Here is an 18,321-nt window from a genome sequence, read left to right as displayed (position 1 = left end):
AGCCATTTCTCTATTGCCTTTCAAAACTGCAAGGTCTAGCCGACTGGATGCTTAAAAGTACAAAACTCACTAGATCCAGAGCATACAGCCACACCACACTGAATGCGCCCGATCTCGTCTGATGTTGGCTGCTAAGCAGTGTTGGGCCTAGTTAGTACCTGGATGGGAGACCGCCTGGGAATACCAGGTGCTGTAGGCTTTTTTGTGCTCCAAGTTCAGGAAGTGAGCCATTTCTCTATTGCCTTTCAAAACTGCAAGGTCTAGCCGACTAGATGCTTAAAAGTACAAAACTCACTAGGCCCAGAGCCTACGGCCACACCACACTGAATGCGCCCGATCTCGTCTGATCTTGGCTGCTAAGCAGTGTCGGGCCTAGTTAGTACCTGGATGGGAGACCGCCTGAGAATACCAGGTGCTGTAGACTTTTTTGTGCTCCAAGTTCAGGAAGTGAGCCATTTCTCAATTGCCTTTCAAAACTGCAAGGTCTAGCCGACTAGATGCTTAAAAGTACAAAACTCACCAGGCCCAGAGCCTACGGCCACACCACACTGAATGTGCCCGATCTCGTCTGATCTTGGAAGCTAAGCAGTGTCGGGCCTAGTTTGTACCTGGATGGGAGACCGCCCGGGAATACCAGGTGCTGTAGGCATTTTTGTGCTCCAAGTTCAGGAAGTGAGCCATTTCTCAATTGCCTTTCAAAACTGCAAGGTCTAGCCGACTAGATGCTTAAAAGTACAAAACTCACTAGGCCCAGAGCCTACGGCCACACCACACTGAATTCGTCTGATCTCAGTAGCTAAGCAGTGTCAGGCCTAGTTAGTACCTGGATGGGAGACCACCTGGGAATACCAGGTGCTGTAGGCTTTTTTGTGCTCCAAGTTCAGGAAGTGAGCCATTTCTCAATTGCAAGGTCTAGCCGACTAGATGCTTAAAAGTACAAAATTCACTAGGCCCAGAGCCTACCGCCACACCACACTGAATGCGCCTGATCTTGTCTGATCTCGGAAGCTAAACAGTGTTGGGCCTAGTTAGTACCTGGATGGGAGACCGCCTGGGAATACCAGGTGCTGTAGGCTTTTTTGTGCTCCAAGTTCAGGAAGTGAGCCATTTCTCAATTGCCTTTCAAAACTGCAAGGTCTAGCCGACTAGATGCTTAAAAGTACAAAACTCACTAGGCCTAGAACCTACGGCCACACCACACTGAATGCGCCTGATCTCGGAAGCTAAGCAGTGTCGGGCCTAGTTAGTACCTGGATGGGAGACCGCCTGGGAATACCAGGTGCTGTAGGCTATTTTGTGCTCCATGATTAGTAATTGCGCAACTTCTCAATTACTTTTCAAATTTGGTATGTTTCCAAAATAATTGTATCCCGTTTTATAGCGGAAATGTTGGACAACATCATGAGGGCTGGAGCTACCTATTTACATAGAATTAGCATACAGGTAGTGTGTTCATGGGTAATAAATCGACTTTCACATGTAATGCAGTACAGAGAATATTGAGTCCTTCAAGAGGCATGAAAGAAAGCCATTATTGTGTTGATTGTTCTCTCCACCTCCCTGCAACAGAAACAGGATGGATGGATTAAAGTTATCCTACCAGACATAGGAGTCCTGAATGGGCCCACCAGTCTTATATATCTCGCCTGATCGAGAGCTGATCGAGCGATGAGCGTGGTATCATGTTGCAAGTGGTTGCATGGCTTAGCTTACTAAATGCAAATGCATAAGAGTAATATTCTTAGCATTTCTAGAGCCTACGGCCACACCACACTGAATGCGCCTGATCTTGTCTGATCTCGGAAGCTAAGCAGTGTTGGGCCTAGTTAGTACCTGGATGGGAGACTGCCTGGGAATACCAGGTGCTGTAGGCTTTTTTGTGCTCCAAGTTCAGGAAGAGAGCCATTTCTCAATTGCCTTTCAAAACTGCAAGGTCTAGCTGACTAGATGCTTAAAAGTACAAAACTCACTAGGCCTAGAGCCTACGGCCACACCACACTGAATGCGCCCGATCTCGTTTGATCTCGGAAGCTAAGCAGTGTCGGGCCTAGTTAGTACTGGATGGGAGACCACCTGGGAATACCAAGTGCTGTAGGCTTTTTTGTGCTCCAAGTTCAGGAAGTGAGCCATTTCTCAATTGCCTTTCAAAACTGCAAGGTCTAGCCGACTAGATGCTTAAAAGTACAAAACTCACTAGGCCCAGAGCCTACGGCCACACCACACTGAATGTGCCCGATCTCGTCTGACCTTGGAAGCTAAGCAGTGTCGGGCCTAGTTAGTACCTGGATGGGAGACCGCCTGGGAATACCAGGTGCTGTAGGCTTTTTTGTGCTCCAAGTTCAGGAAGTGAGCCATTTCTCAATTGCCTTTCAAAACTGCATGGTCTAGCCGACTAGATGCTTAAAAGTACAAAACTCACTAGACCTAGAGCCTACAGCCACACCACACTGAATGCGCCTGATCTCGGAAGCTAAGCAGTGTCAGGCCTAGTTAGTACCTGGATGGGAGACTGCCTGGGAATACCAGATGCTGTAGGCTTTTTTTGTGCTCCAAGTTCAGGAAGTGAGCCATTTCTCCATTGCCTTTCAAAACTGCAAGGTCTAGCCGACTAGATGCTTAAAAGTACAAAACTCTCTAGGCCCAGAGCCTACGACCACACCACACTGAATGTGCCCGATCTTGGATGCTAAGCAGTGTCGGGCCTAGTTAGTACCTGGATGGGAGACCGCCTGGGAATACCAGGTGCTGTAGGCTTTTTTGTGCTCCAAGTTCAGGAAGTGAGCCATTTCTCAATTGCCTTTCAAAACTGCAAGGTCTAGCCGACTAGATGCTTAAAAGTACAAAACTCATTAGGCCCAGATCCTACGGCCACACCACACTGAATGCGCCCGATCTCGTCTGATCTCGGAAGCTAAGCAGTGTCGGGCCTAGTTAGTACCTGTATGGGACACCGCCTGGGATCACCAGGTGCTGTAGGCTTTTTTGTGCTCCAAGTTCAGGAAGTGAGCCATTTCTCAATTGCCTTTCAAAACTGCAAGGTCTAGATGACTAGATGATTAAAAGTACAAAACTCACTAGGCCCAGAGCCTAAGGCCACACCACACTGAATTCGTCTGATCTCCAAAGCTAAGCAGTGTCGGGCCTAGTTAGTACCTGGATGGGAGACCGCCTGGGAATACCAGGTGCTGTAGGCTTTTTTGTGCTCCAAGTTCAGGAAGTGAGCCATTTCTCAATTGCCTTTCAAAACTGCAAGGTCTAGCCGACTAGATGCTTAAAAGTACAAAACTCACTAGGCCCAGAGCCTACGGCCACACCACACTGAATGCCCCCGATCTCGTCTGATCTTGGAAGCTAAGCAGTGTTGGGCCTAGTTAGTACCTGGATGGGAGACCGCCTGGGAATACCAGGTGCTGTAGGCTTTTTTTGTGCTCCAAGTTCAGGAAGTGAGCCATTTCTCAATTACCTTTCAAAACTGCAAGGTCTAGCCGACTAGATGCTTAAAAGTACAAAACTCACTAGGCCCAGAGCTTACAGCCACACCACACTGAATGCGCCCGATCTCGTCTGATCTCGCAAGCTAAGCAGTGTCGGGCCTAGTTAGTACCTGGATGGGAGTCCGCCTGGGAATACCAGGTGCTGTAGGCTTTTTTGTGCTCCAAGTTCAGGAAGTGAGCCATTTCTCAATTGCCTTTCAAAACTGCAAGGTCTAGCCGACTAGATGCTTAAAAGTACAAAACTCACTAGGCCCAGAGCCTACGGCCACACCACACTGAATTCGTCTGATCTCCGAAGCTAAGCAGTGTCAGGCCTGGTTAGTACCTGGATGGGAGACCGCCTGGGAATACCAGGTGCTGTAGGCTTTTTTGTGCTCCAAGTTCAGGAAGTGAGCCATTTCTCAATTGCCTTTCAAAACTGCAAGGTCTAGCCGACTAGATGCTTAAAAGTACAAAACTCAATAGGCCCAGAGCCTACGGCCACACCACACTGAATGCGCCCGATCTCGTCTGATCCCGGAAGCTAAGCAGTGTTGGGCCTAGTTAGTACCTGGATGGGAGACCGCCTGTGAATACCAGGTGCTGTAGGCTTTTTTTGTGCTCCAAGTTCAGGAAGTGAGCCATTTCTCAATTGCCTTTCAAAACCGCAAGGTCTAGCCGACTAGATGCTTAAAAGTACAAAACTCACTAGGCCCAGAGCCTACAGCCACACCACACTGAATTCGTCTGATCTCCGAAGCTAAGCAGTGTCGGGCCTCGTTAGTACCTGGATGGGAGACCGCCTGGGAATACCAGGTGCTGTAGGCTTTTTGGTGCTCCAAGTTCAGGAAGTGAGCCATTTCTCAATTGACTTTCAAAACTGCAAGTCCTAGCCGACTAGATGCTTAAAAGTACAAAACTCACTAGGCCCAGAACCTACGGCCACACCACACAGAATGCGCCCGATCTCGTCTGATCTCGGAAGTTAAGCAGTGTCGGGCCTAGTTAGTACCTGGATGGGAGACCGCCTGGCAATACCAGGTGCTGTAGGCTATTTTGTGCTCCATTATTAGTAATTGTGCAACTTCTCAATTACTTTTCAAATTTGGTATGTTTCCAAAATAATTGTATCCCGTTTTATAGCGGAAATGTTGGACAACATCATGAGGGCTGGAGCTCCCTATTTACATAGAATTAGCATACAGGTAGTGTGTTCATGGGTAATAAATCGACTTTCACATGTAATGCAGTACAGAGAATATTGAGTCCTTCAAGAGGCATGAAAGAAAGCCATTATTGTGTTGATTGTTCTCTCCACCTCCCTGCAACAGAAACAGGATGGATGGATTAAAGTTATCCTACCAGACATAGGAGTCCTGAATGGGCCCACCAGTCTTATATATCTCGCCTGATCGAGCGCTGAGCATGGTATCATGTTGCAAGTGGCTGCATGGCTTAGCTTACTAAATGCAAATGCATAAGAGTAATATTCCTAGCATTTCTAGAGCCTACGGCCACACCACACTGAATGCGCCTGATCTCGTCTGATCTCAGAAGCTAAGTAGTGTTGGGCTTAGTTAGTACCTGGGTGGGAGACTGCCTGGGAATACCAGGTGCTGTAGGCTTTTTTGTGCTCCAAGTTCAGGATGTGAGCCATTTCTCAATTGACTTTCAAAACTGCAAGGTCTAGCCGACTAGATGCTTAAAAGTACAAAACTCACTAGACTCAGAGCCTACGGCCACACCACACTGAATGCGCCCGATCTCGTCTGATCTCAGAAGCTAAGCAGTGTCGGGCCTAGTTAGTACCGGATGGGAGAACACCTGGGAATACCAGATGCTGTAGGCTTTTTTCTGCTCCAAGTTCAGGAAGTGAGCCATTTCTCAATTGCCTTTCAAAACTGCAAGGTCTAGCCGACCAGATGCTTAAAAGTACAAAACTCACTAGGCCCAGAGCCTACGGCCACACCAAACTGAATGCGCCCGATCTCGTCTGATCTCGGAAGCTAAGCAGTGTCGGGCCTAGTTAGTACCGGGATGGGAGACCACCTGGGAATACCAGGTGCTGTAGGCTTTTTTGTGCTCCAAGTTCAGGAAGTGAGCCATTTCTCAATTGCCTTTCAAAACTGCAAGGTCTAGCCGACTAGATGCTTAAAAGTACAAAACTCACTAGGCCCAGAGCCTACGGCCACACCACACTGAATGCGCCCGATCTTGTCTGATCTTGGATGCTAAGCAGTGTCAGGCCTAGTTAGTACCTGGATGGGAGACCGCCTCGGAATACCAGGTGCTGTAGGCTTTTTTGTGCTCCAAGTTCAGGAAGTGAGCCATTTCTCAATTGCCTTTCAAATTTGGTATGTTTCCAAAATAATTGTATCCCGTTTTATAGCGGAAATGTTGGACAACATCATGAGGGCTGGAGCTACCTATTTACATAGAATTTGCATACAGGTAGAGTGTTCATGGGTAATAAATCTACTTACACATGTAATGTAGTACAGAGAATATTGAGTCCTTCAAGAGGCATGAAAGAAAGCCATTATTGTGTTGATTGTTCTCTCCACCTCCCTGCAACAGAAACAGGATGGATGGATTAAAGTTATCCTATCAGACATAGGAGTCCTGAATGGGCCCACCAGTCTTATATATCTCGCCTGATCGAGCGCTGAGCGTGGTATCATGCTGGAAGTGGCTGCATGGCTTAGCTTACTAAATGCAAATACATAAGAGTAATATTCTTAGCTTTTCTAGAGCCTACGGTCCCACCGCACGGAATGCGCCCAATCTTGTCTGATCTCGGAAACTAAGCAGTGTTGGGCCTAGTTAGTACCTGGATGGGAGACCGCCTGGGAATAACAGATGCTTTAGGCTTTTTTGTGCTCCAAGTTCAGGAAGTGAGCCATTTCTCAATTGCCTTTCAAAACTGCAAGGTCTAGCCGACTAGATGCTTAAAAGTACAAAACTCACTAGGCCCAGAGCCTACGGCCACACCACACTGAATGCGCCCGATCTCATCTGATCTTGGAAGCTAAGCAGTGTTGGGCCTAGTTAGTACCTGGATGGGAGACCGCCTGGGAATACCAGGTGCTGTAGGCTTTTTTGTGCTCCAAGTTCAGGAAGTGAGCCATTTCTCAATTGCCTTTCAAATTTTGTATGTTTCCAAAATAATTGTATCCCGTTTTATAGCGGAAATGTTGGACAACATCATGAGGGCTGGAGCTACCTATTTACATAGAATTAGCATACAGGTAGTGTGTTCATGGGTAATAAATCGACTTTCACATGTAATGCAGTACAGAGAATATTGAGTCCTTCAAGAGGCATGAAAGAAAGCCATTATTGTGTTGATTGTTCTCTCCACCTCCCTGCAACAGAAACAGGATGGATGGATTAAAGTTATCCTACCAGACATAGGAGTCCTGAATGGGCCCACCAGTCTTACATATCTCGCCTGATCGAGCGATGAGTGTGGTATCATGTTGCAAGTGGCTTAGCTTACTAAATGCAAATGCATAAGAGTAATATTCTTAGCATTTCTAGAGCTTACGGCCACACCACACTAAATGCGCCCGATCTTGTCTGATCTTGGAAGCTAAGCAGTGTTGGGCCTAGTTAGTACCTGGATGGGAGACCGCCTGGGAATACCAGGTGCTGTAGGCTTTTTTGTGCTCCAAGTTCAGGAAGTGAGCCATTTCTCAATTGTCTTTCAAAACTGCAAGGTCTAGCCGACTAGATGCTTAAAAGTACAAAACTCACTAGTCTCAGAGACTACGGCCACACCACACTGAATGCGCCTGATCTCAGAAGCTAAGCAGTGTCAGGCCTAGTTAGTACTTGTATGGGAGACCGCCTGGGAATACCAGGTGCTGTAAGCTTTTTTGTGCTCCAAGTTCAGGAAGTGAGCCATTTCTCTATTGCCTTTCAAAACTGCAAGGTCTAGCCGACTAGATGCTTAAAAGTACAAAACTCACTAGGCCCAGAGCCTACGGCCACACCACACTGAATGCTCCCGATCTTGTCTGATCTTGGATGCTAAGCATTGTCGGGCCTAGTTAGTACCTGTATGGGAGACCGCCTGGGAATACCAGGTGCTGTAGGCTTTTTTGTGCTCCAAGTTCAGGAAGTGAGCCATTTCTCAATTGCCTTTCAAAACTGCAAGGTCTAGCTGACTAGATGCTTAAAAGTACAACACTCACTAGGACCAGAATCTACGGCCACACCACACTGAATGCGGCCGATCTCATCTGATCTCGGAAGCTAAGTAGTGTCGGGCCTAGTTAGTACCTGGATGGCAGATCGCCTGGGAATACCAGGTGCTGTAGGCTTTTTTGTGCTCCAAGTTCAGGAAGTAAGCCATTTCTCAATTGCCTTTCAAAACCGCAAGGTCTAGCCGACTAGATGCTTAAAAGTACAAAACTCACTAGGTCCAGAGCCTACGGCCACACCACACTGAATGCCCCCGCTCTCGTCTGATCCCGGAAGCTAAGCAGTGTCGGGCCTAGTTAGTATCTGGATGGGAGACCGCCTGGGAATACCAGGTGCTGTAGGCTTTTTTGTGCTCCAAGTTCAGGAAGTGAGCCATTTCTCAATTGCCTTTCAAAACGGCAAGGTCTAGCCGACTAGATGCTTAAAAGTACTTAACTCACTAGGCCTAGAGCCTACGGCCACACCACACTGAATGCGCCCGATCTCGTCTGATCTTGGAAGCTAAGCAGTGTCGGGCCTAGTTAGTACCTGGATGGGAGACCGCCTGGGAATACCAGGTGCTGTAGGCTTTTTTGTGCTCCAAGTTCAGGAAGTGAGCCATTTCTCAATTGCCTTTCAAAACTTCAAGGTCTAGCCGACTAGATGCTTAAAAGTACAAAACTCACTAGACCCAGAGCCTACGGCCACACCACACTGAATGCGCCTGATCTCGGAAGCTAAGCAGTGTCGGGCCTAGTTAGTACCTGGATGGGACACCAACTGGGAATACCAGGTGCTGTAGGCTTTTTTGTGCTCCAAGTTCAGGAAGTGAGCCATTTCTCAATTGCCTTTCAAAACTGCAAGGTCTAGCCGACTAGATGCTTAAAAGTACAAAACTCACGAGGCCCACAGCCTTCGGCCACACCACACTGAATGCGCCCGATCTCGTCTGATCTTGGCAGCTAAACAGTGTCGGGCCTAGTTAGTACCTGGATGGGAGACCACCTGGGAATACCAGGTGCTGTAGGCTTTTTTGTGCTCCAAGTTCAGGAAGTGAGCCATTTCTCAATTGCCTTTCAAAACTGCAAGGTCTAGCCGACTAGATGCTTAAAAGTACAAAACTCACTTGGCCCAGAGCCTACGGCCACACCACACTGAATGCGCCTGATCTCGAAAGCTAAGCAGTGTCAGGCCTAGTTAGTACCTGGATGGGAGACCGCCTGGGAATACCAGGTGCTGTAGGCTTTTTTGTGCTCCAAGTTCAGGAAGTGAGCCATTTCTCAATTGCCTTTCAAAACTGCAAGGTCTAGCCGACTAGATGCTTAAAAGTACAAAACTCACTAGGCCCAGAGCCTACGGCCACACCACACTGAATGCGCCCGATCTTGTCTGATCTCAGAAGCTAAGCAGTGCTGGGCCTATTTAGTACCTGGATGGGAGACCGCCTGGGAATACCAGGTGCTGGAGGCTTTTTTGTGCTCCAAGTTCAGGAAGTGAGCCATTTCTCAATTGCCTTTCAAAAATGCAAGGTCTAGCCGACTAGATGCTTAAAAGTACAAAACTCACTAGGCCCAGAGCCTACGGCCACACCACACTGAATGCGCCCGATCTCCTCTGATCTCGGAAGCTAAGCAGTGCTGGGCCTAGTTAGTACCTGGATGGGAGACCGCCTGGGAATACCAGGTGCTGAAGGCTTTTTTGTGCTCCAAGTTCAGGAAGTGAGCCATTTCTCAATTGCTTTTCAAAACTGCAAGGTCTAGCCGACTAGATGCTTAAAAGTACAAAACTCACCAGGACCAGAGCCTACGGCCACACCACACTGAATGCGCCCGATTTCAGAAGCTAAGCAGTGCCGGGCCTAGTTAGTACCTGGATGGGAGGCTGCCTGGGAATACCAGGTGCTGTAGGCTATTTTGTGCTCCATGATTAGTAATTGCGCAACTTCTCAATTACTTTTCAAATTTGGTATGTTTCCAAAATGATTGTATCCCGTTTTATAGCGGAAATGTTGGACAACATCATGAGGGCTGGAGCTACCTATTTACATAGAATTAGCATACAGGTAGTGTGTTCATGGGTAATAAATCGACTTTCACATGTAATGCAGTACAGAGAATATTGAGTCCTTCAAGAGGCATGAAAGAAAGCCATTATTGTGTTGATTCTATGACAAGACAGGAGGCTCATATTATGCATTACAATCTTTACTCTGAAACCACAGCAGCAAAGAAAATACTTTTACAAACAAAAAAAGTTTCCACAACACAACTAGATAGAGTTCAATGTCAATGTATGGGGAACTCCCCAATCCATCATGGAGGACAGGTCATGCCCTGCAGGGGACCAATGAGCAGGGACCCTCTTCTATAGATGTCCATTACTCTAACCCCAACCCCTCTTTCTTTGCTGCTGAAATCCACAAGCTAAGTCACTCCTCCTAGTTCTTGACTTCGTGTTGAATTTATGGAGTTTAGAGTGCTATTTATTTATGTTATTAATGTTATTTTGATGAGTTTGGGGTTTTATTACACTGTACTGTGGAAATGGTCATGTATTTTTCATGTTCCGTTGGTAACTGGCTGAGTGCCGTGTTCGTGTGCGAACGCTGACCTGCAGGTCACATTCATGCTTTGTAATGCTCCGCTGGGAGCCTTCTGCTTCTGCAGTGTTTGTTTATATTTCTTCAGCCCTGAGAGCAGGCTGTGGCTGTGTGTGAAATTCTTTCCCTCCAGGCTGTGTTATTTTTAGCAGCTGCCCCAGCCCCAGAGCCAGCGCACGTTTCCCACAGGTGGTTTGGGAACGCTTGAAATTCTTTTCACTTGAGAGGAAGTTTTGTTTTTGTTTTTCTACAAGTTCATTATGTAAGCGGCAGTAGGAACCTGCGCACATTTTTTCCATGACTGTAAAGGCTGCAGCTTCTTTTACTCATTAACTTCCCGCACGTCGCGTGTGTGTGTTTTTATGTTTACATGCTCATTGTCATTAGTTGCATACAGGCTAAGCCTGTCCTGGGGATCCGGCTGGGGGGGGGGCAGTTTGCTAGGCCCTCCTTTGATGGGAGTAACTTCCATGAGCATTCCTGAAAAGGGCAGCTGTGTCCTCTTTTTAGAGTGAAACGCTTGTATTTTTACATTTAATTTATATAGTTCTATGGTGGTGAGGGATGTTTCAGCCCACAAGAGGCATAGCTCAAGGAGAGGTTTGCAGGTTTACCAGGCCGAGGGGCCTCGGTTCGCTGCCCGCCTTTGGTGGTATACACATGTGGATGCGAATGTGTATTTATTTATAGGTATTCACATTAATGTTTATATTTATTCATATAATATATATATATTTAAAATTGATATTTTATTTTGTGTTAAAATTGATATTTTCAGTATATATTAACACCAGTTCGCCTACTGAAGGGTGCTTTGCCTTCTTGGTAAGTGCTATACCCGGTTTAGCTTCAGGTTCTGCCTGAATTCTATGGGGAGGTTAACCCCTCGTATACTGCTGGTTTCCACACCCTGCGGGGGTGACCAGTTTCAGGTACTCTGGTGGTGCTCTGGAATGGTACCGTCACCTGCTCGGTGGCAGGATTGGCTTGTGTTTCTGCGAGGTGATCCCTCGTATACTGATGGTTCCACACCCTGCTTGGGTGAGCAGTTGAGGTACACTTCATCAGTGTATTCCTCACTTAAAGTTGGCAACTTTGTCGGTGTGCTGCATATGGCGTTGGTGATTACCTTAACGGTTTGTGTGCCATAACCTGTTTGGTTTCAGGTTTCTACCTCAGTTCTAATGCAAGGTTACCCCTCGTGTACTGCTGGTTATCACGCCCTGCTCGGGCAAACAGTTGAAGGCACAATTGCTCAGGGTATTCCTCCCTTATGGTTAGCAGTCTGTTTAGATGCTGCATATGGCAGGTGTCATTATTTCGGTAAGCACACCGTAGCATGCTTGGTTTCAGGCTTTGCCTGGATTCTGCGGCGAGGGACCCCCTCGTGTACTGCTGGTTGCCACACCCTGCTAGGGTGAGCAGTTAAGGTGCACTTGCCCAGTGCTCTCTTTTGCTAAACATTATGTTTAAGTGATGAATGGAACACATTGGAGTGTTCAGAATTGTCAGTGGCCCGGATAGCTCGGTAAGTAGCAGCTTATAGAAGGGCCGGGGGGGTTTGGACCCCTGTGGGGGCGTAACCCCTCTTCTTTGGATATTTTATATGTCTATTTTATATAATTTATTAAGTACTTTAAAGAAAAGAGTGTGTGGAGGTTGTGGTAAAACAGACCCATGTGGGGGGTTGTACCTTCCTCTATTGACACTGGTGTTAACCTTCGTCTTTTAGTTAAACTTCTGTCGCCCTTTACCGTAGTTAGTTTCAGGACAACTCAGTCCTTCCTTAGGTCTTGCTTTCCCCGATATCAATTGCTCCACCCAACACCTGTGCTGATTAAGCTGCTGTATTTTCTCCCATCATGAGGAAGAAACAGATGATGCGTTATGCCTCTGTTGAGGTCTGCAGGGCTGGAGGCTCTCTATAGTGGGGACGGGGTTTCCCTTACTATTTGTCCCATTGGACATTCTTTTTACTTTTGAACTGTTGGTGGAGACAGGGCCAGCTCGTGGGTAACTGTTCAGTTTTGTTGCATGGCAAATTGAGCAACCGTGTTCTACTTGGAGAAAGTGTTTGGGAAACACTTGATGATATCAGATATACGAGTTGCCAAACAATAACTTTAGGGCGCTTGCCCCATGGGTTTCCTCCCAAATCTTGGCCTGTGGTTCAACTAACCGTCTAACAGTGTGTTGCACTTTCTCCTCTGCTCGAGGAGTTAAGGCAGGCTTTTGTACCCTCAAGAGCGTTGCTTAATCTCTTTTGTTGTGTATATATATATAGACATATACATTTTCTACAGTGCACCGATTAGGGTGCTGGTTTTTTTTTTTTTCTCATCCGTACTGACCCTACTGATACAGGTTCCTAATTTTGGAGAGGTCTAAATAAGTATTTTATCCTGCTGAGATCGATAAGTGAACACTTCACGTCACACACCGTTCGTAATAGTGATATGCACCACTCATATACCTGAGGGTTCGTAGTACTGTATAAGTACTGTTTGCTACGGACAATGTGCTTCATTTTCTTTTTTCCCTGATTCCCTTAGTGGCCAGTCAGCCTCACACGAATACAGAGACTCAGATCTCGGGTTGGAGGGGACAGTGGTCCCAGATTTCTTTCACATCCTGTATTTACGAGGCATTGATCATTTTTCCCTGAGATCTTTCCCCCTCATTCCCATGCTCGTCATCCTTGGGGGATATTGTATCATGATATACACCACGTGGAGTATCGCCCGATGGTTTTTCCGGTTTTCTTTTACAGGAGTTCAGACTCAGGGCCAGTGCAGACTCGCACTAAGCATTTCCCTCCCGTCAGTTACTTTCCTTTGCGCTATTCCTGGTATTTCAACAGGTTAAGCGGAGCCTGTCCACGGTCAGGGGGTTGGTTAGAGTATATTTATTTCTCTTAAGGGTGTTAAAAGCGGGGTTGTAATGTGGTCCTCAGGGTAGCCTTCTTCTGGGTTGCAAGGTTTTTTTCCCTTGGTTAAGTGGGGGAAGGTTCTCCTCATTTGTGAAGGCTCAATATCCCTTGGTGAGATAGAGGGGTCTGGGAGTGATACTAATCTCCCTTCCAAGTTATTATGACCCTCTATCACAATGTGTTCCAGCGTCTCTACATTAACTGTCAGAAGGTGTCTGCCAGTACGATTCCCAGAGGGCTGGGATATTTATATTCAGTTAATGACTTGATTCTCCTAGTCACCTGCATGGCAGGTGGACCTTTGGGTTTTCACAAGAGTTTGTTTTTACAATAAGGTGCCAGCTCAGGGTGCTGTGAGCTTCAAGGCTCTCCAATTTGACTGAAATAGTGGTTAGTCCTCTTCTGGTGTGCAGCTTCAGTTTAACTATTTAGTGATCGCTTCTTTGCAGTTTAGAGTCTTGCTAAGACTTGGAATTGGATGTCACTATGATGGTAGCGATTGGATGTAAGACACATTTTTTCTCCGTGCCGGGTTTGGCCTCTTAAGGATCAGGTTTGTAAATATCTGCTTCTTGTCATGGTTGCAGAGTTCTTCTTCAAGTGTTCGGAAGGTCTGACGGTCTCCGGTTGGCGGTTTGACAGGTTTAGCTTCTCAGGGGGGCCCCTCTCTTCCATTCTGCTTCGGCCTCCAGAAGACATCCCTCCTTAATATACACATATGTCTGAAGACAATTGTGGGTTAAGTCTATGGCTTTTCAGCTCTGCTCAGGATGGGTCATCCTGTTACAAATGTATAAAATGATTTTTACTCCCATTTTACCTTTTGAAGATTTGTCTTTCCCTCTTGGTTCCCCAGTGTAGTTATGTGACATGCCCTTATCCTAATGCAATATCTTCCTTTAATGCATGGGATGGAACCTAAAAGACTTTCCCCCTTTGGGGTACTTTTTCTTTATCTCCAGGAGAGCTCTGTGCTTATTTTCTTTGGTTGCTTTCTAGGATCCCAAAGATGATATTAATTTAAATGTTTTAAATGTTTTATTGGACAACAGAGGCGTTTTTTACAGAGGAGTTTTTGTCCTATCCTATTAGTAGGAAAACTTTGTTTAAGGGTTTTTTCCCCTCTTTAACCAGTTGGTTTTGGCGGCCTGTAAGGAACACTGGAATTGGCACAATTTCCTGTTTTCTTGCATTTGACGATGCCTTATAAGACAGTTTTCGGGCAAACTAGTCTTGGTCAATTCTCTTGCGATCAGCTGATTGATTTCATGAAAGCATAAAAATGTTTTTTCCTTTCCTATTATTTTATTATATTTTATTATATTGGCTCTATTGTATGGATCATGTTGTACTAATAAGATGCAAGGGCTTTGAACTTGCATAATATGAGCCTCCTGTCTTGTCATAGAATAGCTAATCCCCCACACTAACGTGAGATGGGGGTTTAGATTCTATTAAAGACAAGGAGGCGATTATTATCCCACCCACCCACCCTGGATATGATGTGATATGACAATTGTGACACGCATGTACACAGGTGGTTCAAGAGAGAACATTCTTTGGTTTGTTGTTTTTCCCAACCACCCACCCTTCTTGTTTGTTGTTCTTACAGCCACGAGTTGAGGTTCTCATCAGGAGTGTGGCTCGCAGTAACAAGTTGTGGAGTGCGTGATTTTGGATGCGAAGTCCTATCCAGAAGAACTTCGGCATAGATTCAGGCTGCGAGAAGGTGGAGATCTCCAGTTTCGTTGGATTCTTTCTCCGCGCTACGCAGTTCAACCGTTTCATTGGACTTCTGGTGCAAGACAGCTGCAGAAAGAGGGGTTGGGGTTAGAGTAATGGACATCTATAGAAGAGGGTCCCTGCTCATTGGTCCCCTGCAGGGCATGACCTGTCCTCCATGATGGATTGGGGAGTTCCCCATACATTGACATTGAACTCTATCTAGTTGTGTTGTGGAAACTTTTTTTGTTTGTAAAAGTATTTTCTTTGCTGCTGTGGTTTCAGAGTAAAGATTGTAATGCATAATAATCGCCTCCTTGTCTTTAATAGAATCTAAACCCCCATCTCACGTTAGTGTGGGGGATTAGCTATTGTTCTCTCCACCTCCCTGCAACAGAAACAGGATGGATGGATTAAAGTTATCCTACCAAACATAGGAGTCCTGAATGGGCCCACCAGTCTTACATATCTCGCCTGATCGAGCGCTGATCGAGCGATGAGCGTGGTATCATGTTGCAAGTGGCTGCATGGCTTAGCTTACTAAATGCAAATGCATAAGAGTAATATTCTTAGCATTTCTAGAGCCTATGGCCACACCCCACTGAATGCGCCCGATCTCGTCTGATCTCGGAAGCTAAGCAGTGTTGGGCCTAGTTAGAACCTGGATGGGAGACCGCCTGGGAATACCAGGTGCTGTAGGCTTTTTTGTGCTCCAAGTTCAGGAAGTGAGCCATTTCTCAATTGCCTTTCAAAACTGCAAGGTCTAGCCGACTAGATGCTTAAAAGTACAAAACTCACTAGGCCCAGAGCCTATGGCCACACCACACTGAATGCGTCTGATCTCGGAAGCTAAGCAGTGTCCGGCCTAGTTAGTATCTGGAGGGGAGACCGCCTGGGAATACCAGGTGCTGTAGGCTTTTTTGTGCTCCAAGTTCAGGAAGTGAGCCATTTCTCAATTTCCTTTCAAAACTGCAAGGTCTAGACGACTAGATGCTTAAAAGTACAAAACTCACGAGGCCCAGAGCCTACAGCCACACCACACTGAATGTGTCTGATCTCGGAAGCTAAGCAGTGTCACGCCTAGTTAGTACCTGGATGGGAGACCGACTGGGAATACCAGGTGCTGCAGGCTTTTTTGTGCTCCAAGTTCAGGAAGTGAGCCATTTCTCAATTGCCTTTCAAAACTGCAAGGTCTAGCCGACTAGATGCTTAAAAGTACAAAACTCACTTGGCCCAGAGCCTACGGCCACACCACACTGAATGCGCCTGATCTTGTCTGATCTCGAAAGCTAAGCAGTGTCAGGCCTAGTTAGTACCGGATGGTAGACCACCTGGGAATACCAGGTGCTGTAGGCTTTTTTGTGCTCCAAGTTCAGGAAGTGAGCCATTTCTCAATTGCTTTTCAAAACTGCAAGGTCTAGCCGACTAGATGCTTAAAAGTACAAAACTCACTAGACCCAGAGCCTACGGCCACACCACACTGAATCCGCCCGATCTCACCTGATCTCGGAAGCTAAGCAGTGTCGGGCCTAGTTAGTACCTGTAAGGGAGACCACCTGGGAATACCGGGTGCTGTAGGCTTTTTTGTGCTCCAAGTTCAGGAAGTGAGCCATTTCTCAATTGCTTTTCAAAACTGCAAGGTCTAGCCGACTAGATGCTTAAAAGAACAAAACTCACTAGGCCCAGAGCCTACGGCCACACCACACTGAATGCGCCCGATTTCATCTGATCTCGGCAGTTAAGCAGTGTCGGGCCTAGTTAGTACCTGGATGGGAGACCACCTGGGAATACCAGGTGCTGTAGGCTTTTTTGTGCTCCAAGTTCAGGAAGTGAGCCATTTCTCAATTGCTTTTCAAAACTGCAAGGTCTAGCCGACTAGATGCTTAAAAGTACAAAACTCACTAGACCCAGAGCCTACGCCCACACCACACTGAATGCACCTGATCTCGGAAGCTAAGCAGTGTCGGGCCTAGTTAGTACCTGGATGGGAGACCGACTGGGAATACCAGGTGCTGTAGGCTTTTTTGTGCTCCAAGTTCAGGAAGTGAGCCATTTCTCAATTGCCTTTCAAAACTGCAAGGTCTAGCCGACTAGATGCTTAAAAGTACAAAACTCACTAGGCCCAGAGCCTAAGGCCACACCACACTGAATTCGTCTGATCTCCAAAGCTAAGCAGTGTCGGGCCTAGTTAGTACCTGGATGGGAGACCGCCTGGGAATACCAGGTGCTGTAGGCTTTTTTGTGCTCCAAGTTCAGGAAGTGAGCCATTTCTCAATTGCCTTTCAAAACTGCAAGGTCTAGCCGACTAGATGCTTAAAAGTACAAAACTCACTAGGCCCAGAGCCTACGGCCACACCACACTGAATGCCCCCGATCTCGTCTGATCTTGGAAGCTAAGCAGTGTTGGGCCTAGTTAGTACCTGAATGGGAGACTGCCTGGGAATACCAGGTGCTGTAGGCTTTTTTTGTGCTCCAAGTTCAGGAAGTGAGCCATTTCTCAATTACCTTTCAAAACTGCAAGGTCTAGCCGACTAGATGCTTAAAAGTACAAAACTCACTAGGCCCAGAGCTTACAGCCACACCACACTGAATGCGCCCGATCTCGTCTGATCTCGCAAGCTAAGCAGTGTCGGGCCTAGTTAGTACCTGGATGGGAGTCCGCCTGGGAATACCAGGTGCTGTAGGCTTTTTTGTGCTCCAAGTTCAGGAAGTGAGCCATTTCTCAATTGCCTTTCAAAACTGCAAGGTCTAGCCGACTAGATGCTTAAAAGTACAAAACTCACTAGGCCCAGAGCCTACGGCCACACCACACTGAATTCGTCTGATCTCCGAAGCTAAGCAGTGTCAGGCCTGGTTAGTACCTGGATGGGAGACCGCCTGGGAATACCAGGTGCTGTAGGCTTTTTTGTGCTCCAAGTTCAGGAAGTGAGCCATTTCTCAATTGCCTTTCAAAACTGCAAGGTCTAGCCGACTAGATGCTTAAAAGTACAAAACTCAATAGGCCCAGAGCCTACGGCCACACCACACTGAATGCGCCCGATCTCGTCTGATCCCGGAAGCTAAGCAGTGTTGGGCCTAGTTAGTACCTGGATGGGAGACCGCCTGTGAATACCAGGTGCTGTAGGCTTTTTTTGTGCTCCAAGTTCAGGAAGTGAGCCATTTCTCAATTGCCTTTCAAAACTGCAAGGTCTAGCCGACTAGATGCTTAAAAGTACAAAACTCACTAGGCCCAGAGCCTACAGCCACACCACACTGAATTCGTCTGATCTCCGAAGCTAAGCAGTGTCAGGCCTCGTTAGTACCTGGATGGGAGACCGCCTGGGAATACCAGGTGCTGTAGGCTTTTTGGTGCTCCAAGTTCAGGAAGTGAGCCATTTCTCAATTGACTTTCAAAACTGCAAGTCCTAGCCGAC

At 46.8% G+C, this 18,321-nt stretch overlaps 23 non-coding genes and 25 pseudogenes across 23 annotated transcripts; all 48 read left to right on the top strand.

Annotated features, from left to right (window-relative positions):
- Nucleotides 1-80: 80 nt before the first annotated feature.
- LOC138455918 (5S ribosomal RNA) lies at nucleotides 81-199 on the top strand (annotated as a pseudogene).
- Nucleotides 200-305: 106 nt separating this feature from the next.
- Nucleotides 306-424, top strand: LOC138455688 (5S ribosomal RNA; annotated as a pseudogene).
- Nucleotides 425-530: 106 nt separating this feature from the next.
- LOC138454912 (5S ribosomal RNA) lies at nucleotides 531-649 on the top strand. Its single transcript, XR_011261569.1, has one exon. It is a non-coding gene; the product is annotated as a 5S ribosomal RNA (ribosomal RNA).
- Nucleotides 650-755: 106 nt separating this feature from the next.
- Nucleotides 756-864, top strand: LOC138459115 (5S ribosomal RNA; annotated as a pseudogene).
- Nucleotides 865-957: 93 nt separating this feature from the next.
- Nucleotides 958-1,076, top strand: LOC138455280 (5S ribosomal RNA). The gene has a single exon (XR_011261919.1). It is a non-coding gene; the product is annotated as a 5S ribosomal RNA (ribosomal RNA).
- Nucleotides 1,077-1,182: 106 nt separating this feature from the next.
- Nucleotides 1,183-1,291, top strand: LOC138456479 (5S ribosomal RNA; annotated as a pseudogene).
- A 464-nt stretch (nucleotides 1,292-1,755) lies between these two features.
- LOC138454491 (5S ribosomal RNA) lies at nucleotides 1,756-1,874 on the top strand. The gene has a single exon (XR_011261165.1). It is a non-coding gene; the product is annotated as a 5S ribosomal RNA (ribosomal RNA).
- A 106-nt stretch (nucleotides 1,875-1,980) lies between these two features.
- On the top strand, nucleotides 1,981-2,098 carry LOC138454836 (5S ribosomal RNA). Its single transcript, XR_011261493.1, has one exon. It is a non-coding gene; the product is annotated as a 5S ribosomal RNA (ribosomal RNA).
- A 106-nt stretch (nucleotides 2,099-2,204) lies between these two features.
- LOC138465158 (5S ribosomal RNA) lies at nucleotides 2,205-2,323 on the top strand. Its single transcript, XR_011267733.1, has one exon. It is a non-coding gene; the product is annotated as a 5S ribosomal RNA (ribosomal RNA).
- A 106-nt stretch (nucleotides 2,324-2,429) lies between these two features.
- Nucleotides 2,430-2,538, top strand: LOC138459513 (5S ribosomal RNA; annotated as a pseudogene).
- Nucleotides 2,539-2,645: 107 nt separating this feature from the next.
- On the top strand, nucleotides 2,646-2,754 carry LOC138459101 (5S ribosomal RNA; annotated as a pseudogene).
- A 106-nt stretch (nucleotides 2,755-2,860) lies between these two features.
- LOC138455594 (5S ribosomal RNA) lies at nucleotides 2,861-2,979 on the top strand (annotated as a pseudogene).
- Nucleotides 2,980-3,085: 106 nt separating this feature from the next.
- On the top strand, nucleotides 3,086-3,194 carry LOC138459843 (5S ribosomal RNA; annotated as a pseudogene).
- A 106-nt stretch (nucleotides 3,195-3,300) lies between these two features.
- On the top strand, nucleotides 3,301-3,419 carry LOC138462786 (5S ribosomal RNA). Its single transcript, XR_011265375.1, has one exon. It is a non-coding gene; the product is annotated as a 5S ribosomal RNA (ribosomal RNA).
- Nucleotides 3,420-3,526: 107 nt separating this feature from the next.
- LOC138454814 (5S ribosomal RNA) lies at nucleotides 3,527-3,645 on the top strand. The gene has a single exon (XR_011261472.1). It is a non-coding gene; the product is annotated as a 5S ribosomal RNA (ribosomal RNA).
- Nucleotides 3,646-3,751: 106 nt separating this feature from the next.
- Nucleotides 3,752-3,860, top strand: LOC138458696 (5S ribosomal RNA; annotated as a pseudogene).
- A 106-nt stretch (nucleotides 3,861-3,966) lies between these two features.
- Nucleotides 3,967-4,085, top strand: LOC138453980 (5S ribosomal RNA). The gene has a single exon (XR_011260678.1). It is a non-coding gene; the product is annotated as a 5S ribosomal RNA (ribosomal RNA).
- Nucleotides 4,086-4,192: 107 nt separating this feature from the next.
- On the top strand, nucleotides 4,193-4,301 carry LOC138459280 (5S ribosomal RNA; annotated as a pseudogene).
- A 106-nt stretch (nucleotides 4,302-4,407) lies between these two features.
- Nucleotides 4,408-4,526, top strand: LOC138455238 (5S ribosomal RNA). Its single transcript, XR_011261879.1, has one exon. It is a non-coding gene; the product is annotated as a 5S ribosomal RNA (ribosomal RNA).
- A 453-nt stretch (nucleotides 4,527-4,979) lies between these two features.
- On the top strand, nucleotides 4,980-5,098 carry LOC138454321 (5S ribosomal RNA). Its single transcript, XR_011261003.1, has one exon. It is a non-coding gene; the product is annotated as a 5S ribosomal RNA (ribosomal RNA).
- A 106-nt stretch (nucleotides 5,099-5,204) lies between these two features.
- On the top strand, nucleotides 5,205-5,322 carry LOC138456367 (5S ribosomal RNA; annotated as a pseudogene).
- Nucleotides 5,323-5,428: 106 nt separating this feature from the next.
- Nucleotides 5,429-5,547, top strand: LOC138462784 (5S ribosomal RNA). Its single transcript, XR_011265373.1, has one exon. It is a non-coding gene; the product is annotated as a 5S ribosomal RNA (ribosomal RNA).
- Nucleotides 5,548-5,653: 106 nt separating this feature from the next.
- LOC138456069 (5S ribosomal RNA) lies at nucleotides 5,654-5,772 on the top strand (annotated as a pseudogene).
- Nucleotides 5,773-6,225: 453 nt separating this feature from the next.
- On the top strand, nucleotides 6,226-6,344 carry LOC138459824 (5S ribosomal RNA; annotated as a pseudogene).
- A 106-nt stretch (nucleotides 6,345-6,450) lies between these two features.
- Nucleotides 6,451-6,569, top strand: LOC138460927 (5S ribosomal RNA). The gene has a single exon (XR_011263580.1). It is a non-coding gene; the product is annotated as a 5S ribosomal RNA (ribosomal RNA).
- A 445-nt stretch (nucleotides 6,570-7,014) lies between these two features.
- LOC138455222 (5S ribosomal RNA) lies at nucleotides 7,015-7,133 on the top strand. The gene has a single exon (XR_011261863.1). It is a non-coding gene; the product is annotated as a 5S ribosomal RNA (ribosomal RNA).
- Nucleotides 7,134-7,239: 106 nt separating this feature from the next.
- On the top strand, nucleotides 7,240-7,348 carry LOC138459282 (5S ribosomal RNA; annotated as a pseudogene).
- Nucleotides 7,349-7,454: 106 nt separating this feature from the next.
- LOC138456017 (5S ribosomal RNA) lies at nucleotides 7,455-7,573 on the top strand (annotated as a pseudogene).
- A 106-nt stretch (nucleotides 7,574-7,679) lies between these two features.
- On the top strand, nucleotides 7,680-7,798 carry LOC138455986 (5S ribosomal RNA; annotated as a pseudogene).
- Nucleotides 7,799-7,904: 106 nt separating this feature from the next.
- LOC138455034 (5S ribosomal RNA) lies at nucleotides 7,905-8,023 on the top strand. The gene has a single exon (XR_011261681.1). It is a non-coding gene; the product is annotated as a 5S ribosomal RNA (ribosomal RNA).
- A 106-nt stretch (nucleotides 8,024-8,129) lies between these two features.
- On the top strand, nucleotides 8,130-8,248 carry LOC138462732 (5S ribosomal RNA). Its single transcript, XR_011265326.1, has one exon. It is a non-coding gene; the product is annotated as a 5S ribosomal RNA (ribosomal RNA).
- Nucleotides 8,249-8,354: 106 nt separating this feature from the next.
- On the top strand, nucleotides 8,355-8,463 carry LOC138457561 (5S ribosomal RNA; annotated as a pseudogene).
- Nucleotides 8,464-8,569: 106 nt separating this feature from the next.
- LOC138454724 (5S ribosomal RNA) lies at nucleotides 8,570-8,688 on the top strand. Its single transcript, XR_011261388.1, has one exon. It is a non-coding gene; the product is annotated as a 5S ribosomal RNA (ribosomal RNA).
- Nucleotides 8,689-8,794: 106 nt separating this feature from the next.
- Nucleotides 8,795-8,903, top strand: LOC138458245 (5S ribosomal RNA; annotated as a pseudogene).
- A 106-nt stretch (nucleotides 8,904-9,009) lies between these two features.
- LOC138455794 (5S ribosomal RNA) lies at nucleotides 9,010-9,128 on the top strand (annotated as a pseudogene).
- A 106-nt stretch (nucleotides 9,129-9,234) lies between these two features.
- LOC138465111 (5S ribosomal RNA) lies at nucleotides 9,235-9,353 on the top strand. The gene has a single exon (XR_011267686.1). It is a non-coding gene; the product is annotated as a 5S ribosomal RNA (ribosomal RNA).
- Nucleotides 9,354-9,459: 106 nt separating this feature from the next.
- Nucleotides 9,460-9,568, top strand: LOC138459337 (5S ribosomal RNA; annotated as a pseudogene).
- Nucleotides 9,569-15,491: 5,923 nt separating this feature from the next.
- LOC138454675 (5S ribosomal RNA) lies at nucleotides 15,492-15,610 on the top strand. The gene has a single exon (XR_011261342.1). It is a non-coding gene; the product is annotated as a 5S ribosomal RNA (ribosomal RNA).
- Nucleotides 15,611-16,146: 536 nt separating this feature from the next.
- On the top strand, nucleotides 16,147-16,264 carry LOC138457437 (5S ribosomal RNA; annotated as a pseudogene).
- A 106-nt stretch (nucleotides 16,265-16,370) lies between these two features.
- Nucleotides 16,371-16,489, top strand: LOC138455235 (5S ribosomal RNA). Its single transcript, XR_011261876.1, has one exon. It is a non-coding gene; the product is annotated as a 5S ribosomal RNA (ribosomal RNA).
- A 106-nt stretch (nucleotides 16,490-16,595) lies between these two features.
- On the top strand, nucleotides 16,596-16,714 carry LOC138461710 (5S ribosomal RNA). Its single transcript, XR_011264317.1, has one exon. It is a non-coding gene; the product is annotated as a 5S ribosomal RNA (ribosomal RNA).
- A 106-nt stretch (nucleotides 16,715-16,820) lies between these two features.
- Nucleotides 16,821-16,929, top strand: LOC138457835 (5S ribosomal RNA; annotated as a pseudogene).
- Nucleotides 16,930-17,035: 106 nt separating this feature from the next.
- Nucleotides 17,036-17,144, top strand: LOC138459842 (5S ribosomal RNA; annotated as a pseudogene).
- A 106-nt stretch (nucleotides 17,145-17,250) lies between these two features.
- LOC138454395 (5S ribosomal RNA) lies at nucleotides 17,251-17,369 on the top strand. The gene has a single exon (XR_011261074.1). It is a non-coding gene; the product is annotated as a 5S ribosomal RNA (ribosomal RNA).
- Nucleotides 17,370-17,476: 107 nt separating this feature from the next.
- LOC138454813 (5S ribosomal RNA) lies at nucleotides 17,477-17,595 on the top strand. The gene has a single exon (XR_011261471.1). It is a non-coding gene; the product is annotated as a 5S ribosomal RNA (ribosomal RNA).
- A 106-nt stretch (nucleotides 17,596-17,701) lies between these two features.
- Nucleotides 17,702-17,810, top strand: LOC138458694 (5S ribosomal RNA; annotated as a pseudogene).
- Nucleotides 17,811-17,916: 106 nt separating this feature from the next.
- Nucleotides 17,917-18,035, top strand: LOC138453979 (5S ribosomal RNA). The gene has a single exon (XR_011260677.1). It is a non-coding gene; the product is annotated as a 5S ribosomal RNA (ribosomal RNA).
- Nucleotides 18,036-18,142: 107 nt separating this feature from the next.
- Nucleotides 18,143-18,251, top strand: LOC138459794 (5S ribosomal RNA; annotated as a pseudogene).
- The last annotated feature ends 70 nt before the right edge of the window (nucleotides 18,252-18,321 follow it).

The sequence above is a fragment of the Ambystoma mexicanum genome, chromosome 4p, assembly GCF_040938575.1.
Source record: "Ambystoma mexicanum isolate Mex_15411 chromosome 4p, UKY_AmexF1_1, whole genome shotgun sequence".
NCBI classification, from domain to species: domain Eukaryota; kingdom Metazoa; phylum Chordata; class Amphibia; order Caudata; family Ambystomatidae; genus Ambystoma; species Ambystoma mexicanum.
This window is presented reverse-complemented; position numbering and strand designations above follow the sequence as displayed.